Genomic DNA, 19,947 nt, shown 5'->3' with positions numbered 1-19,947 from the left:
TCTAAGAAAGCATCTATTCATTAAAATCCCAAATGTAAACTAACATGAATATTTACTCTCTCTAAGGCTATGCCAGTTCATCAAGTAATAAGATGTACTGGAAAACCAGCATTCATCATGAGTTAGCACCAGAACAAAGGACAAAGCATTAACAATCACCATGAAACTCAATGAGCTGCTCTCATCACATCACATTTTAGATGGGGATTTAGAGCAGAGCAGAGTGCGTTTTTATCATGTTCAGTACTGTCACATCATACTTTACTCCGAAATCCTGCACTGATCCTGAAGACCCATCATGTTTGTGAGTCTCTACACAACCTGAGGACCATGTCCATCTGTTTCCTTGCCTGGAACTTGAACATCAGTCTTCAGGAGGTATTTTATATTGTCTGAGATGCTTCTTAGAGATACATAATAATTAGATGGGCTGGAAACATAAAAAATTTGGGGAGAAATAAGCCTAAAATGAAAATTGCTTAACACATGCTTCAGAAGATATTTCTGAAGGCATCAGTAGACTGTGGGCAAATCCATAAGTGTGTTGATTTTGGTGGGAAAAACTTAGGAAATGGACATTTTGCTAGGGCTTCAGATGGATGGTTTTGGGCACAGAGTAACCTTAGGAACCAATATTGCTCTGAACTAACTTTTAAAATAAATCTGACAAAGCCATTAATCTTTTTAGACCTTAGTTTTCTTCTTAAAATTAGGATAAAACAGAATAGGAACATTGTGGCTTTTTGAAACATACAAATCTAAAAGTCTTTAGGCTTGTACTCCGCTTATAAAAGAAGGAGTAAGTTGATGTTCATAATATTCTACATTCTTTTTTGCTCCCGAAAAAGGAGAAAACACGATCAAGGGTGGGGAAAGAAAGGCTGCCTTGGTGCCTAATTCTTTGGTCTCATCACACAGAAGGCTAAGGCAAGAATATTTTAAGGTCAAAGATAGCCTCAACTACTGTCCCTAAAACAAAATGCATGTAAAGTCACAGGAAAGATATTTCTGCTTGGAGGAGAGAAGTTCCTTGCTATGTGTTTGTCATGTACTTTCTTCACAATGTGCCTTGTAATGTCATTTACAAGGGTAACAAAACTAAAATTGTTTAGTTTTGTTCTATACTCGTAAAAATTTAGGAAGTTGGAGGACCATTCCCTCCCTTCCTGAAGTTACCATTGAGAAGAGATAAGGATTTCCTAGTGTTGATGCTAAGGGAATAAAACGCACTGTGTTTTGCCTACTCCCTGCCTAGAGCTGACAGAATCCAGCCTGGGAGACTGTGAACATAAAATTATTTACCAGGGCCTGAAAACATAGATTATATGCAGGCTGGGGTTTAACTGTAATTGTCTACATTAAGCCTGCAGAGAATATAGGCTCTGTGTTTCAGAAATGGCCCAAGAATAACTACATTCAAGCATTACAGTTCTTTCCATTATGAATACAACACCCTAGAGCAGGTTTCTCAGGGTGCTGACAACTTGAATTACTGTCTCTTTCTACTCAGCTGCTTGAACCTCAGACTACAATGAGATGGCTTTAAACAATGCCACATCTTTATACACAGAGCTTACAGAACTTCATCCAGAGACCACAGATTTGGGGGTTTTCACCATTTGGGCTCTTGCAGATGACCCCATGACCTTAGTAAAGGAACTTCTAAGTGTATGGTAATACTTTACTGATCACAGTATAATGAAGAACTAGAGACCATGGAATTCTTAATAACATTTCAGTTTCTCTCTAATTTCAATTTAGCAAATATTCGTAGACTTTGCACTGAGCTACAGTCAGTGCCACACAGTCCCATCTGTATAGTTTATTTTTTATTCTGTTGAAAACCAGATTCAGGTAATTTTCATGCAATTTTTAGCACAAAATCATGAGACTGGGAGCTACTGGCCCCACCTTCTGCATAAAGCTTCATCATTAAAGATTTGTGTGATCTTTGAAAAGTCACATCAGCCATCTGGGCTTTAGTTTCTTCATCTGAGAAGAAGAGAAAATGAGGGTTATTCTGAGAGCTCATAGGTAGTCTGAAAGTACTTTATCATCACAGTCCTTAAAAATAAGAATGTACTGAGACATATTTTTTATGCCAAGTAATGAGAAATGAACTGAGGCTACAGAGAAATATTAATAGCCTATGACCTTATTTAAATAAATAAATGGTAGTTATGTTTATCTCCCTTTGACTGTGTCTTGCTCAGGGAATTTTTGTCTGGTACAGAGTAAGGATTTTGTCCCTTTTTTCTGTTGTTTGAAAGGATGAACATTTTCTAAGTAGGACATCCTCATACTGCCCAGAAATTGTTGACTGGCATGCTTCTGGTTCTATATCCCAACAGGTACCCCCCCAATATAGCATGAACATCAACTTCTACTTCATTTATATTTCAGGTGCAAATCCCCCCACACAAGATACAAACAAATTTTGACATGAAAAAAATTCTAATTGGTCTAATTCTAGATACTATCTTTAGGTAAGTGCTCACCAGATGGTTGGTGGGTTTGTTTTGTTTGTAATGTTGAATATTATAAAGAGAGTATATTTAATTTGCAATTTCCTCTATTGTAGGTAGGAGATGTTATAATCCTTATTAGTTTTGGCTCATGTAACTTGGCATTGTGAATTAGACCTTACCAAACACAGGATGATAAGACAATCAGGGTTTGAGTCCTCCCACAAGCTTCTTCAATTACCAGGGAGAGAACATGGAACAAAAACCATTCTCCCTGAAAGAATGAGAATTACACACAGCCAACGGAGAGTACTGAGAGAAACAGTCTAAATCTGCCAACATTTGGCCAACTCTCAAATTCATAAACAAGAATAAAAACCAACATTATAACCTACATATTTCAAGATACTTTGTCTTGCAATTATGTGATAATGAACAGGACTGGATACATAGAAAAGGACATGGATAATTTCCTTAGACACACCATGTCTCATCCCCCCTCTGTATCTTCCACTTTCTGGCTGGTACAATATATTCATACAATAAAGAAAAACTGAGATAACAAAAGAAGTCTAGAGCTTAGTATATAGAGATTACAAATATTCTCACTACCATGGAGGGGATGGGAGGGATGATCCACCCAGTATGAGGAACAGAGAAAAACATGATCCTGAACAAAAACATGTACCATGGGATGCAAGGGATATTTCTTGAGGGGCAATGATGAAAACCACCTCAAAGACTACCTCATTAAATCTACAGCTGAGATGTCTAGGTAGAATTTTGTCAAAACAAGAAACAGGAATGCATAGCTGAAGTGAAGATGATAAAGCAGAGGATAGATAATGCATCCAGTCTCATCAGTAACTGAAAGCAGGCCATGATGAAAAGGAAGGAAAAGAAAAACCCTCAAACTGTTAAATCTAAACTGTAGCATAGTCACAAGATGACTCTATTGGAATCAAACTATCCTGGACAATAATTGGCATGTCACTTGTATTCTTTTAGACTGTTTATTTGTAAAATGGGAGAAAACATTCATTGCTTAGCAAGTTGTTATAACTTTGAGAGTTAATGAAAGTTAAAGAATGTGCACAATGGAAGCTGCTGATGACCCAGAAGTTAATAAATGTGTGAGAAGAGGATGGGAGAACAGCAAGGAAGAGACAAAAACATGACCTGGGCTTTCCAGGGCATGGCAGTGCAATGATTGAATCTCCTGTGCCTCAACATGGCTTTGATCACAGACCTATCAGAACTTTATAGCTAAGATTAACCATGGGCAATGGCACTTTTAACAGAAAGATTATTGTGGGGACATTTAATGCTGCTCCCCTCAGACTTATGCCAAACCTGCAACCTCTTACCCCTAGTAATATTAATCTTCATTTTTCAACTTAATTGGATTTGGAATCTCTAGGAGTTATGCCTCTGAATGTATGTTTGCCAATGTTTCTAGAGTTGAGGTGAGAAGGGAAGACCTATCCAAAATATAGACAACATCAGCCTATAGACTGGGAACCCAGGGTAATTTTTAAAGGAGAAAGCAAGCTGAATGCCAATATTTATTTCTCTCTGCTTCCTGCATACCTACAGTTCCTGCTTCAACAACACCAGTGCCACTGTGACATGTAACATCAAACCATGAGCTTTTAATAAACCCTTCCTTCCATAAGTAGATTTTCTCAGGTATTTGTAAACAGCTAAGAGAAAAAGTAATTGACTATATCAAGAGAAGGAGATTATTCCTGTAATAAATCTAAGCATGGAGTTCATAGGTTTTTGGAACTAGTTTGTGAGAAAACCATTGAAGAATCTGGAGCTTTGGGCTAGAGAAGCCTTGGTATTGTATTGGCCTTCCAGCTCAAATGGGAATGTGTCCTAAGACAGGAATGTGTCCTAAGCCCAGGAACCACACAGTTCTGTCAGGAGAAACTATCCCAATGGAATGACACATGGGGCCAAGGAACCATAGAGTTCTGAGAGGAAGCCTTCTCAGCAGAGGCATTATAGCTCCCAGGGGAGAGTATCCCCAGCTGAGCTGTGGTGCTCCAGGGCCTCAGTCCAGGTCTCTCTTTATTCTGTTCTACTTGTCTTTTCTTCATTGCTTCTTGGATTCTTCTGATGAGAGAGTTAAACCAAGCAGCAAATCAAGCAGTAAAAGAGCTTTATTGCAAGGGTGGAGGATGTAGAAGGATGAATCCAGGAGTGGCTACTTCTGCTCCAGGGAACAGACAGCAGGGAAGTGAGCAAACACAGCCTTTATATCTGGTTTCTTATGGGGCAGAGACTTCTAGGGCAGAGATTTTCAGGGCAAGGATTGGTGGCATTTCAAGTCCTGAGTTTCGGGAAGCTCAGAGATTGGTGGGTATTCCTGTTCAGGTCTTTCATCTAAAATTAGTACAATCTGGGGAAGGTCTTGTTGAAGAGTTGAAGATGAACTTTATTATAGTTATAGAGGCTAGGATATGCTGTTATGGCAGTTGGAGAGATCTGAGGAAGAGGTCATGCGGCTGCAGCTCCTCAAGCAGGAGCCTGATCACTTTTCTGCCCTGAAGCCTTATAAAATTTACAGAATATCCCAAGTTTACAGTCTTCTACAGGGAAGGTCTTCCCTGCTGCTTGAGTTGCACGTATAGCCAACACTTGGGATGTGATGATGAGACATAAACAGGACATTCTAGTGAGAGTTTAGAATACTAGAATGTCAATGGAAATGATAGTAGAGTCCTGGCTCTTGATGTTTCAGAGGGAAACAGAATCCTGAGGGTATTGATTTAGAGGTCATTCCTGCTATATTCTGGGAAAGAATATAATTTCATGCAGTTTATGGCCCAAGGACTAGAGTGAGGCTGAATTCAAAGTAATGAACTAATTGGTTTGGTTGAGAAAATTCCATGACATGAACATAAGAATGTGACATGGTACCTACCGAATTCTTTTACTTAGCATCTTAATGACGAAAAGCAGAAAGACAAAAGGTGACACCCTGTGATTAAAGGAATGTGATTAAATTTCAAGTTGTGACAAGGTGGGTATAGAGATGGGAGAAGATAGAAATCATTAAGGAAAAAATGCTGTATCCTGCATAAGGCAAATAAGGAAGATGTCATGGGGGCAAAAACCGCACTTCAAAAGCTCTAACTTGTAAAAATTCATATTTGTCTGAAAGGAAAGAGCTTGCGGGTGGGATTCTACGACAGTAATTATTCTCCTCCTAAATGATTACCTGAAGCCTGTTTCCATAGGACTAGCCTCTGAGGCACATGGAAGACGTGTATCCTGTTTAGTCAGAATCTTTAAGCATTTAGAGCATCACATTGTGCTTAGCAGACTGTCTGAATTTGCACATCTTATACATGAGCACTGCCTCCCCATACCCTTTCTGACATGACTTACACTCCTTCTCATTCCAAGTATTGCAGACATATCAGCTTCCTTTATATTCTTCATATATTCATTGCTTCTCATCTTTCTGTTTAGAAACATTGCTCCATAATTTGCTGCTTTATTTTATTATTGATATATCCCAGCCAGAGTTTCAGTACTTCCTACTCAATAGTTATACCATGGACTCATCTACAAGGCTGTCAATGGTTATCTGTATGAACTTTTAACTTTCAAGTATGCTTTCTGATTTTGCTGAGACTCCGACTGGAGGACCAAAAGAGTAAAATCTTACCCTCCTAGATTCATAAGAACCACAGGAAGGTAGCAGGTTCAAACACCTATTCCATACCCACTCAGAGAAATGATCTGAAAGTAGAGTCAGCTCCATAAAATACAAATAAGTGTAATCCAATATCTTCTTAAATTAGAATGTGAATGTTCAAAAGGATTGGGTATAGGTTTGAGTGAGAGAGTGAATTAGGAGATGTCCCAGGGGTACTGTCCATGTAGCGCTTGGCTGTCACATTAATATATTGCATTTTATTGTTTGGCAAAACAGGGAATTTGAAGGGTATATTAATCATGATCCTTATTTTGAAAGTAAAATCAATCTCACTATCTTAAACAGGAGGAGGCATTATTATATTACAACCCTCATGTAGTCTCTGAGAGGTATCAAATATCTTGGGATTGATGTTACGCAGTCATGAGGAGAGTAACCCAACACAGCCTTATAGCCTTTCTCTCATAAGCATAATAGGACAATAGAAGACCCACTGCCATCCAAACCATGTTTTATAAAACTGCCTCAGTACTGCATACCAGCAATGTCACTACAGTTGTCCGAGGGAGGGAGTCATATTGGTCCCTTCTACCTTTCCAATTCACAGAAAAACATCTATTGTGTGGGATTACAGACTCAGATGTTTATAAACTATGGTGTCTAGGTAATGCCACATTGTTGCAATACAGATTGAACTTGTTCACTGTGTTCTCCACTCAGACGTGGAGTTCAAGAATATGAGTATATTAGTCTTTGTAGAAAGAGTGTTAGTAAATAAGGAAAAGATTAACTGGCAAAGATTTCTGCACAATATAGAAGATGGGATTGACTTGGAAGTGCCCAACTTATGTCACAACATTGGAGTTCTTTGACCATGTGGATACCACCTTTTCAAAATTATATATATATATATATAATATGTTATATATATATATATGTTATATATATATAATTTTGAAATTATATATATGTGTGTGTATATATATGTGTATATGTATGTATATGTGTATATAAGTGAATTGGGACAAAGATAGATAGATAGATAGATAGATAGATAGATAGATAGATAGGTAGATAGATGAATTGGGATCCTTTAAACTGTAAATGTTATTTTTGCTACTGCCCAGCAGACGGCCCTTGTAATGTGATCAACTCATCTGTTTTCTATCCAAGGAAGAAATTAAAAAACAAGAAGAGATGAAGTAAGAATAAATGAAGAGAGGAAGAAAGGAAGCAAAGGAGAGAATGGTAAAAAGTAGAATTTTTGAAGTGAATTTCACTGTTTCTCCATGCTGTCTAATCTTGCATTCAATCATACGATTCTATTTGAACCACCAGGCAGTAAATGATACAGACCTTTTCTTTTCCCTATCCCACCCTCTTTCTTTCTCTCTAGATTTCTAACCTGGCCTGAGATTCTGTGACTTAATGAAGAAGTAGATTTCTACAGTTTAGAATACTTGCTATCTAAAGATAGTAAAGTGCTAGCCGTACATGCTTGTAATTTCTGGGGAGATATTTATTAAATGATCTCTGGAGCTCCCTTGCCTGCCACTCTAAACTACTAGGTGAATTCTAGGCCAGTGACAGATCATAGCTCAAAATGCAAGATAAATGGTGCCTGAAAAGCGATAGTCAAAGTTGTCCTCTGTCTTTCATATATATGGACACATACATGCACATGTACTTGTAGAGATGTCTATACCCACCTAAACACACACACACACACACACACACACACACACACACATTACTAAGATATATAAGATATATATTTTTCTGAGGACTTAGGGTATTAATCTAATTTCAACCTTACTGCTCCCCACCCCCACTTTACACCTCCTATTCACCTAAAACAATTCTATTTTCATGCCCTAAACATGAAATTGGTCAGCAATTTAAGACAAAGCCAGTCTACTTCAAAGCATGAGCAGCCGTAGGCTGAACCCTTCTATGAATGTCATATCCTCTTCAAAAGAAAAACTGACTGATTTCATAAAAAAAAAAAAAAAAAAAAAAAAAACAAAAAACAAAACAAAACAAAACAAAACAAAACAAAACAAACAAAAAAAAAAACGCAAACACAATTTCAGTTAAGCCTTAAATCTTAACAATGTCTCTCTCTTAAGATCCTACATCTGGCACTTCAGAACTCGGCCTCCCACCAGACAGGAGAGGCTAACCTCCATCTTGGTTTCAGACTCCAGAGAGATCAAACAGACTGAGATCAGCCTGGGCGGCAGCACCACATCTCCAGGCCCTGCAAGAGGCTAGAGGGGCTTCCGGGCAGCTAGCTGGGAGAAGTCAGTGTGCTCCAGTGAATCCAGCAGGCCTCAGCGGGAGCCTTCGGGTGCCTGCTTCTGGATCTGAACAGCCTAGGCAGCAGCACCTTGTCTACAGGCAGTGCAGGAGGTAAGCTGTGCACCTGAGGCCAACTGGGAAGAGGCAGCTTGCACTTGTGAGTCCAGCACTGACAAGGCCAACTAATACCAGTGAGAACTAGATGGCAAAAGGCAAACGCAGGAACATCACTAACAGAAATCAAGGAAATATTGAAACATCTGAACCCAATTCTCCTCTACCAACATGTCCTGGATACCCCATCACACCAGTAAAACAAGATTTGGATTTAAAATCACTGGTCATGATGCTGGTACAGGAACACATGAAGGACATACTTAAAGAAATTCAGGAGAAAATGGATCAAAAGTTAGAAGCCCTTGCAAGGGAAACACAAAAATCACTGAAAGAAATCCAGGAGAATACAAAAGCCAACAATGAGGAAATGCAAAAAACACTTAAAAAAATACAGGAGAACTTTGGTCAACAGGCTGAGGTCATGAAAGAGGAAACAAAAAAATCTTTTAAAGAATTACAGGAAAGCACAAACAAGCAAGTGAAGGAGCTAAGCAAAACCATCCAGGATCTAAAATCAGAAGTAGAAACAACTAAGAAAACTCAAAGGGAGACAACTTTGGAGATAGAAAGCCTTGGGAAGAAATCAGGGGACAGAGATGCAAATATCAACAACAGAATACAAGAGATAGAAGAAAGAATCTCAGATGCTGAAGATTCCATAGAAACCATGGACTCAACAGTTAAAGAAAATGCAAAAAGCAAAAAGCTTGTAACCCAAAATATACAGGAAATCCAGGACACAATGAGAAGACCAAACCTAAGGATTATAGGCATAGATGAGAGTGAAGATTTACAACTTAAAGGGCCAGCAAATATCTTCAATAAAATTATGGAAGAAAACTTCCCTAACCTAAAGAGAGAGATGCCCATGAATATACAAGAAGCCTACAGAATTCCAAACAGACTGGACCAGAACAGAAATACTTCCTGTCACATAATAATAACAACACCAAATGTTCTAAACAAAGAAAGAATATTAAAGGCAGTAAGAGAAAAAGGCCAAGTAACATATAAAGGAAGACCTATCAGAATCACAGCAGACTTTTCACCTGAGACTATGAAGGCTAGAAGGTCCTGGGCAGATCTCATGCACACTCTAAGAGAACACAAATGCCAACCAAAACTACTATATCCAGCAAAACTCTCAATCACCGTAGATGGAGAAACTAAGATATTTCATGACAAAACCAAGTTTACCCAATATCTATCCACAAACCCAGCCCTACAAAGGATAATAGGAGGAAAACACCAATACAAGGAGGGAAACTTCACCCTGGAAAAAGCAAGATAGTAACCTTTCATCAAACCCAAAAGAAGTTAAGCAATCAAATTTAAAAATAACGTCAAAAATGATAGGAAGTAACAATCACTATTCCTTAATATCTCTTAACATCAATGGACTTAATGCCCCAATAAAAAGACACAGACTAACTGAATGGATACGTAAACAGGACCCTACATTTTGCTGCTTACAGGAAACACACCTCAGGGTCAAAGACAAACACTACCTTAGAGTAAAAGGCTGGAAGACAATTTTACAAGCAAATGGTATCAGGAAACAAGATGGAGTAGCCATTTTAATATCAGATAAAATTGACTTTCAACCGAAAGTCAACAAAAGAGACTCTGAGGGACACTTCTTGCTGGTCAAAGGAAAAATACAACAAGAAGAACTCTCAATCCTGAATATCTGTGCTCCAAATGCAAGGGCACCCTCTTTCGTAAAAGAAACTTTATTAAAACTCAAAGCACACATTGCACCTAACACAATAATTGTGGGTGACTTCAACACTGCACTTTCCTCAATGGACCGATCAGGAAAACAGAAACTAAACAGGGACACAATGAAATTAATTGAAGCTTTGGACCAATTAGATTTAACAGATATATATAGAACATTCTATCCTAAAACAAAGAAAATACCTTTTTCTCAGCACCTCATGGTACCTTCTCCAAAATCGACCATATAATTGGTCACAAGACAGACCTCAACAAATATAAGAAGATCAAACTAATCCCATGCCTCCTATCAGATCACTATGGAGTAAAAGTGGTCTTCAATAGCAACAAAAACAACAGAAAACCCACATACACGTGGAAACTGAACAATACTCTACTCAATGATAACTTGGTCAAGGAAGAAATAAAGAAAGAAATTAAAGACTTTTTAGAACACAATGAAAATGGAAACACAACATACCCAAATCTATGGGACACAATGAAAGCAGTGCTAAGAGGAAAACTCATAGCCCTGAGTGCCTCCAAAAAGAAAATGGAGAGAGCATACATTACCAGCTTAATGACACACCTGAAAGCCCTAGAACAAAAAGAAGCTATTTCACCCAGGAGGAGTAGAAGGCAGGAAATCATCAAACTCAGGGCTGAAATCAATCAAGTAGAAACAAAGAGAACCATACAAAAAATCAACAAAACCAGGAGCTGGTTCTTTGAGAAAATCAACAAGATAGATAAACCCTTAGCCAGACTGACCAAAGGGCACAGAGAAAGTATCCAAATTAACAAACTTAGAAATGAAAAGGGAGATATAACAATGGCAACTGAGGAAATACAAAAAATCATCAGATCCTACTACAAGAGACTGTACTCAACACAACTGAAGAATCTGGAGGAAATGGACAATTTCCTTGACAGATACCAAATACCAAAATTAAATCAGGACCAACTAGACCATCTAAACAGTCCCATAATGCCTAAAGAAATAGAAGGAGTCATAGAAAGTCTTCCAACCAAAAAAAGCACAGGACCAGATAGTTTCAGTGCAGAATTCTATCAGACCTTCAAAGAAGAGTTAACACCAATACTCTGCAAACTATTCCACAAAATAGAAACAGAAGGAGCACTACCCAATTCCTTCTACGAAGCCACAATTACGCTGATACCAAAGCCACACAAAGATCCAACAAAGAAAGAGAACTTCAGACCAATTTCCCTTATGAACATCGATGCAAAAATATTCAATAAAATTCTTGCCAACCGAATCCAAGAACACATCAAAACGATCATCCACCATGATCAAGTAGGCTTTATCCCGGGAATGCAGGGTTGGTTCAAAATACGGAAATCCATGAATGCAATCCACTACATAAACAAACTCAAAGAACAAAACCACATGGTCATTTCATTGGATGCTGAAAAAGCATTTGACAAAATTCAGCATCCTTTCATGCTTAATGTCTTGGAGAGAACAGGAATTCAAGGCCCATACCTAAACATAGTAAAAGCAATATACAGCAAACCAGTAGCCAGCATCAAACTAAATGGAGAGAAACTTCAAGCAATCCCACTGAAATCAGGGACCAGACAAGGCTGCCCCCTTTCTCCTTATCTTTTCAATATTGTACTTGAGGTACTAGCTCGGGCAATTTGACAACATAAGGAAGTCAAACAGATACAAATTGGAAAGGAAGAAGTCAAACTATCATTATTTGCAGACGACATGATAGTCTACCTAAGTGACCCAATAAACTCCACTAGAGAGCTCCTACAGCTGATAAACAACTTCAGCAAAGTGGCAGGTTATAAAATCAACTCAAGCAAATCAGTGGCCTTCCTATACTCAAAGGATAAGCAGGCTGAGAAAGAAATTATGGAAATGACCCCCTTCACAATAGCCACAAACAGTATAAAGTATCTTGGGGTGACTCTTACCAAACATGTGAAAGATCTGTATGACAAGAACTTCAAGACTCTGAAGAAGGAAATGGAAGAAGACCTCAAAAAATGGGAAAACCTCCCATGCTCATGGATCGGTAGAATCAATATAGTTAAAATGGCTATTTTGCCAAAAGCAATATTCAGATTCAATGCAATACCCCTCAAAATCCCAACTCAATTCTTCACAGAGTTAGAAAGAGCAATTATCAAATTCATCTGGAACAACAAAAAACCCAGGATAGCTAAAATTATTCTCAGCAATAAAAGAAAATCTGGGGGAATCAGCATCCCTGACCTCAAGCAATACTACAGAGCAATAGTGTTAAAAACTGCATGGTATTGGTACAGTGACAGGCAGGAGGATCAATGGAACAGGATTGAAGATCCAGAAATAAACCCACACACCTATGGCCACTTGATCCTCGACAAAGTGGCTGAAAACATCCAATGGAAAAACGATAGCCTTTTCAGCAAATGGTGCTGGTTCAACTGGAGGTCAGCATGCAGAAGAATGCGAATTGATCCATCCTTGTCCCCTTGTACTAAGCTCAAATCCAAATGGATCAAGGACCTCCACATAAAGCCAGACACTCTGAAGCTAATAGAAAAGAAACTGGGGAAGACCCTTGAGGACATCGGTACAGAGAGAAAGTTTCTGAACAGAACACCAATAGTGTATGCTCTAAGAGCAAGAATTGACAAATGGGACCTCATAAAATTACAAAGTTTCTGTAAGGCAAAGGACACCATCAAGAGGACAAATCGGCAACCAACAAATTGGGAAAAGATCTTCACCAATCCTACATCAGATAGAGGGCTAATATCCAATATATATAAAGAATTCAAGATGTTAGACTCCAGAAAACTGAACAACCCTATTAAAAATGGGGTACAGAGTTAAACAAAGAATTCTCACCTGAAGAACTTCGGATGGCGGAGAAGCATCTTAAAAAATGCTTAACTTCATTAGTCATTAGGGAAATGCAAATCAAAACAACCCTGAGATTTCATCTTACACCAGTCAGAATGGCTAAGATTAAAAATTCAGGAGACAGCAGGTGTTGGAGAGGGTGTGGAGAAAGAGGAACACTCCTCCACTGCTGGTGGGGTTGCAAATTGGTACAACCACTCTGGAAATCAGTCTGGTGGTTCCTCCAAAAACTGGGCACCTCACTTCCAGAAGATCCTGCTATACCACTCCTGGGCATATACCCAGAGGATTCCCCACCATGTAATAAGGATACATGCTCTACTATGTTCATAGCAGCCCTATTTATAATTGCCAGATGCTGAAAAGAACCCATGTATCCCTCAACAGAAGAGTGGATGCAAAAAATGTGGTATATCTACACAATGGAGTGCTATTCAGCCATTAGAAACAGTGAATTCATGAAATTCTTAGGCAAATGGATGGAGCTAGAGAACATCATACTAAGTGAGGTAACCCAGACTCAAAAGGTGAATCATGGTATGCACTCACTAATAAGTGGATATTAACTGAGAAAACTGGAATACCCAAAACATAATCCACACATCGAATGAGGTAGAAGAAGAAAGGAGGAGTGGCCCCTGGTTCTGGAAAGACTCAGTGAAGCAGTATTCGGCAAAACCAGAACGAGGAAATGGGAAGGGGTGGGTGGGAGGACAGGGGAAGAGAAGGGGGCTTACGGGACTTTCATGGAGTGGGGGGCTAGAAAAGGGGTAATCATTTGAAATGTAAATAAATTACATCGAATTAAAAAAAATTAAAAAAAAAAAGATCCAACATCTGTGGTACCATGACTTTATCCAAATACTAATGAAGATAGCCTCTGTTGAGAAATGTGCTTAGAAGATGGGGTTTCTACAATAAGGAAGAGAGAATATTGGAATAAGGAAAAAATTAAACAGACTCCATAAAATTAGATTTCTCATTACATAGTAATATATCATTTTCTGGTTGTGGCCATGTAGGTTATATACAATGCTATGCTCAGTACACAGGATAAAAATGCATAGAACTCTTAATTATACTTTTAAGTTTTAATTTTACTATTTATATAATTATTTATGTATAATATGAGTATGATATATGGATATTATATATTATGCATATATGAATAATATATTTACATAATATTAAGTAAATTAAGTATTAGTTAAATTTTTAAAATAAATTCTACATATATTAATAATATATAATATTTTTTATAATTTATATATATTAATAATATATAATATATTTAATAATATTATTATTAAAACACAATATTAAATATCTTTAAACTAAAATAAAAAATTTCAAATCCATCGACCATAAAAGAAGGTACCAGAACAAGGAGAGCTCATTCTCCAGCGGATGCAGGGCCTGTTTTCTATAGCTCAAAGACCAACAGTATCTTCACAGAACTTCTGAACACACAGGATCAAAGAGAGATTTAAATTAAGGGAAGTAGAATTTTTTAAACCGAGTAATATATGATAGAAATTATAAAATTATTTATTCTGTAGTTGCAGAAATTAAATATCTTGTTTGAAAAAAATACTGATTATTTTTGGATTCAAATTCAGAGGCTGAGTTTCTTATTTCTTCTCAGCTAAGAGGCTAGAAGACACAGAGAGCATGTTTCCTCCTCTGCACAGAAGAGAGCTTAAATACAATCTTTTCCATGATAGTCAAGGAGGCATCATCCCAGTGGAGTTAACTGTGTACCTTCCAAGAGGCCTGTGCAGAGACAGGGAGTCACTGGTCCTCCCAACCATCTGGACCAAAGTATCATGAGCATCTTTCTCTCAGCTCCATGTAAGAAGCCTGTTTATGAGCCATGCCGTAGTAACATTTTACTAAAAATATATCAATGTGAGTATGCATAGACTGTAAACATAAACTGAATCATCCATTTTTATGTTCCACACTCACAGGTACTTTAGTCCCAGAAAGAACTTCACAGAATAGCATGAGAAATAGTTGATCTAAGACATGATCTGATGTAGGAGAAGGAACGCCTTGATCACACCAAGTCTTACCTCTTCTTTAAAGAATTCTTTCCCAGATGATGTCAAAATGGAAAAATAATCATAAGGTAAAGAGAGGATTTACAAATATGAGATTGAGGTTAACATCCGTTTCAGTAGATTATTGTTATTACTACTTTCAGGAAGATGTTACAAACACTGTTTTCTTTTTTTAAATATAGTTTTAATTTTCCTTGAAAATATTTTGTTTTATAAACACATTCTGCTCATAGCTTCCCCTCCCCCAAGTCCTCCTACATCCTCCCTATCTCCCACCTAAATAAATCCTTATTATTCTCTCTCTCTCTCTCTCTCTCTCTCTCTCTCTCTCTCTCTCTCTCTCTCTCTCTCATTAGAAAACAAAGAGGCAACTAAAAAGCAAATGAACCAGAAGAGGACAAAATAAGCAAAAAGGAACAACAACAAAAAAAAGAGCCAAAGAAAAAGCACAAGGAACACCGGAAAACACACACACACACACATACACACATACACAAACACACACACACACATTTCCATATACAGAGAGCCCATTAAAAACTGTAAAGCCTAGTACAGAAGCAAAAGACCTATGAGATTAAGAAAGGAAAAACAAAACCCCCAAACAAACAAACACTCAAACAAAGCATTATGGTACAAAAACCCTCCAAAAATACCTTTGAGTTTGTTTTGTGTTGGCCATCTCCTGCTAGGTACAGGGCCATTGTTTAATTATGACTTGTATTCCCTGTGAGACCTCCATTGGAAAAAAAAAACTAATTTTTCCTTTGTATCCCACTGCCCATTGGATATAGTTCTGGGTTCATGATAGGAGCTTGTTATGTTTGCTTCCTATCTTAGTTTTGGGATGCCAAAAATGTTCAGACCCATCTAGGCCCTTTGCCTACTACCACAGTCTGAGTTCGTATGTGTGTCATCCCTGTGCTATCTAGAAGGGCTTGTTTCTGTGGTGTCTTTTATCCCCACTGTAGAGAGCCTTATTGAGGTGCCATGCCGGATCTTGACATCGACCAAGATGAAGTTCCTCTCCCAGTCTTTGAGCAGGAACTCCTATGTTACCCATAATCCCCTCCACCTAGGGTTGAGTGCTCCATTGTTCCTCAAGAACCTGCAGTTTCCTGAGAAACACTAGCCACCTGTGGAGCAACTGAAGTGGTTCTGCTGAGAAGTTTCCAGCCTTTGGGGAAGGTTTTTTCCTGCCTATATATTGGGAGTACTTCATTAAACTTTAAGACTTTGACTAGCAAGTGTTATCTTGGTCTCTGTCACTTTTTGCACCTTCCCACACATTCCCAGCTTCCTTTCCAGGTAACCTGTTTGATGTAACTGTGGGCAGTTACACCCCACTAGCCCTTACAATCTTTCTCTTCCTTTTCCATAAAGTACCCTTAGACTTCAGCAGAGAGAATTGATAGAGACATCCCATTTAGGACTGACTCTCACTACATTGTCCAGTTGTGGGCCTCTGTATTTGTTCAACTATGGGAGGAAGCTTCTCTGACAAATGCTGTGTAAGACACTGATATCCAAGTAGAGCAGAATGTCTTTAGAAGTCATTGTATTGCTATATCCTTTTAGCAGAACAGTAGTAGTATTTGGTTCTCCATTCATTCCACAGCCTATCTAGTTATGGGTTCTTGGCCACCCAAACAATGCCAAGTTTTGGTTACTTCTCATGGAATACGTCTAGATTCAATCAAATAGTGTTTAGTAACCCCCACAAGTTTTTACACTACTGCATCAACATATTGTGAAGAAAAGTTCAACGTTGCATATAAAAAGCAATATAGGTAGACATATTCATCTTTATCCTCTGTGGGCCGGCGGAAAACTTTGCAATAAAATGTTCTATAGACAGTAATGCTAAAGGCTGTATATAGGCTCCAGTTGGATGTCTCCATGTTGAATAAGATATGTAGGTGTTGTCTTTAGTAACATGGACTTAATCTCAGATATAACTTATAGCATTGGAAATAGGCTGGGTTGTTAAGCCAACAGCTCAATTAGATATGCCTCTATGCCAGGTATTGAATACCCTGCTTATCGGAAACTTGAAAGCTAACACCTGTGCATAAATGAATACATACTATATTTGTCTTTTTGAATCTTTGTTATCACAATCAAGATGATTATTTTTCTAGCTTAATCCATTTGCCTGAAAATTTAAAGATTTGTTTTTTTTTTCCAGCTGAGTAATATTCCATTGTGTAAAGGTACGTTTTCATTTTCCATTCACCTGTTAAAGGGTATCTTACTATTTCACATTTCTGGCTATTATGAATAGAGAAGCAATGAACATGGACGTACAAGTATGTTTTAATTCTTATATATACTATATGATGACCATAATTCTCCTTCTCTTGATTTCATTATAAAAACAGGAGCAGAAGAGAAAAATGCAGGAATTCAGTTGCTAGCAACTGAATGAAACTATGGGAATCAGAAAAGTTCTTTTTCACCACTGTGTGACTGGGCACGAAAACTTTTCACTCTCTTTCATCCAAAATAACATGTTGAAATAACTGTCAGGATAATGTGTGAGTGCTGTGAATACATTTTATGTGTGTGTAAGTAATTCAGAAAACATTAAAAACTATGTAAGTTTGAAGAATCTGAATTCTACCAAATACTGAGTTTTTGTCATCTATCAAGTATATTTCATATTGTAGATTGTTCATATCTGGTATCCCTTGAACACACCATCTGTTCCTTACTTATTCTTTTTTTTTAACCCATTACCCCTCTGTCTGAAGTAATATTTCTGCTGATTTTTCAGGATTTTATCTTGTGTTTATTCAGTTGTTGAACAAATCATGCCTTCAAAGTGTCTTTACATAAAATATCAGAGTTGAACTCTTTAATTCTGTGGAGGCTCGATGACCCAGTATAGGGTAATGCTAGGGCAGTGATGTGAGAAAGGGGGAAAAAATAAAAAAATAAAAATATCAGCGCTGTTAATGTGTGTTTCTCCAGCTTGTTCTCTACTTCTTGACTGTTTACTTCTCTATTTAAATACTAAAAATATAAATAAACTGATCTTTAACTTAAGCAACATGTTGTTGGAAGTCCCATCATTTATCCAAGCAATTAATTTCTACTTTAATAGACATCTTAAAGTAGGAGTTTATAAAACTGCACTTATAAATTTAAGATTAAAAGTATGAAAAAATGGAAGCTTGTGGGTATCTAGTTAGAAAGCTATTTCAAGCAAGTACTCTGTGTTGAACTTCAGTGTAAAAGCTTCTAAAAATTGCTTGGCATGGGTCTGATTAATTTACACTAATATTTTATTCTATCGCATATTCTACTATGGCCAGTAGCAGCCACACTCACATTTCACTCCACAACACTTGGGAGACAGAGGCTCAAAGACAGTTTGGTCTACACAGGGAGTTCCAGGCCAACCACTGCTACACAGTGAAAAGCTCTGTTTCAACTTAAACTATACTAATCTATTAAAACCAGAAGGGAACTGAAAACAAAACAGCTGTTTTGACAAATTGGCTGAGACAGAGTCATGGGTAGCACTGAGATTGGCTGAGACAAAGTTATGGGTGGCACTGAGATAAGCCTGTCTACTCTCTGGCTTCTCATTTGAATGTATCTTATATTGTGCTATACTCTAGAACCTAGGTCAATTTGAATACCCAAATTAAGTGTCCTAGAGCCATCAAATTAGCAACAACAACAACAACAACAACAACGAACAAAAAGAAGAGATACATTCAGTGTAAAGAAACCTGTGTGACACCCAGAGTACAGTAGCTACTTATTCTCTTTCTTGGTGTTACTAAGGCCCTCTTTGAATCTGGCATAGAGTTGTCTGCTTCCAAGCATGATTAGTTCATTAGATGCTGATGCCATTTCAGTAGGCATAGAGATCTGTATTGATCCTGAGCCTCCCCATATCAACAGGGTTTAAATGATAATATGGAAGTAACCAAACTTAATCAAATTAACTTTGCTTCAATACTTATATTTTTATTTCTTTTTTCTCTCATGTAAAAAGTCAGGGTCATGCAGGCTCTGATATGATCACCTTCAATGATCAAGCTGTCTTTTAACACAAGGCCATCTGTCATGCAAAGTCCAACTCATGATTTTCTTGACACTTTTCTTAACATTATTTCAGCAAAAACATTGAGGATAGATTCTGTTTCCTACAAAATGTCAGTGCTAGAGAATACAGACAAATTAGACCTGTAATCAATTTTAAGTGGCTCTAGTCATAATGCAAGAGACCATAACACAAACAAAAACTTAAATACAAAGGATAGAATGTGTTTACTAAAGTTGTTTGAGACTGGTGTGGGACAACAGTAACAGCAACAACATAAACGACAAATGACAGTGAGCCTAGCCTAGTTTCAGCCACTTCTGATCTCCTGATTCTTTGGTTCTCCTGCCATCTGCTTTAGAAAAATTCATGACTCAATAATGCATGAGGGAACATTGCCTTAAGGTATAATTATGCTTTTCCACAAATGACCTATGCAATTACCCCAGAGGAGTAAGCAGCAATTGTAAAGGGAAGTTCGAACAAGTGTACAGGGAGATAATGCTACAAAATGATCCCTGTTTCAATTTTCTTTCTCATAACTACATAAAAATTACATTTGCTTCTATTACAGACATAGGCAGTAAAAAATGAAAAAAAAAATACCCATTAGATTATCTTCTCTCATCTCTCACTAGAAAGTATTCCCTTTTTTTTTTTTACAT

The sequence above is a fragment of the Apodemus sylvaticus genome, chromosome 17 (genome assembly GCF_947179515.1).
Source record: "Apodemus sylvaticus chromosome 17, mApoSyl1.1, whole genome shotgun sequence".
Lineage (NCBI taxonomy): Eukaryota > Metazoa > Chordata > Mammalia > Rodentia > Muridae > Apodemus > Apodemus sylvaticus.
This window is presented reverse-complemented; position numbering follows the sequence as displayed.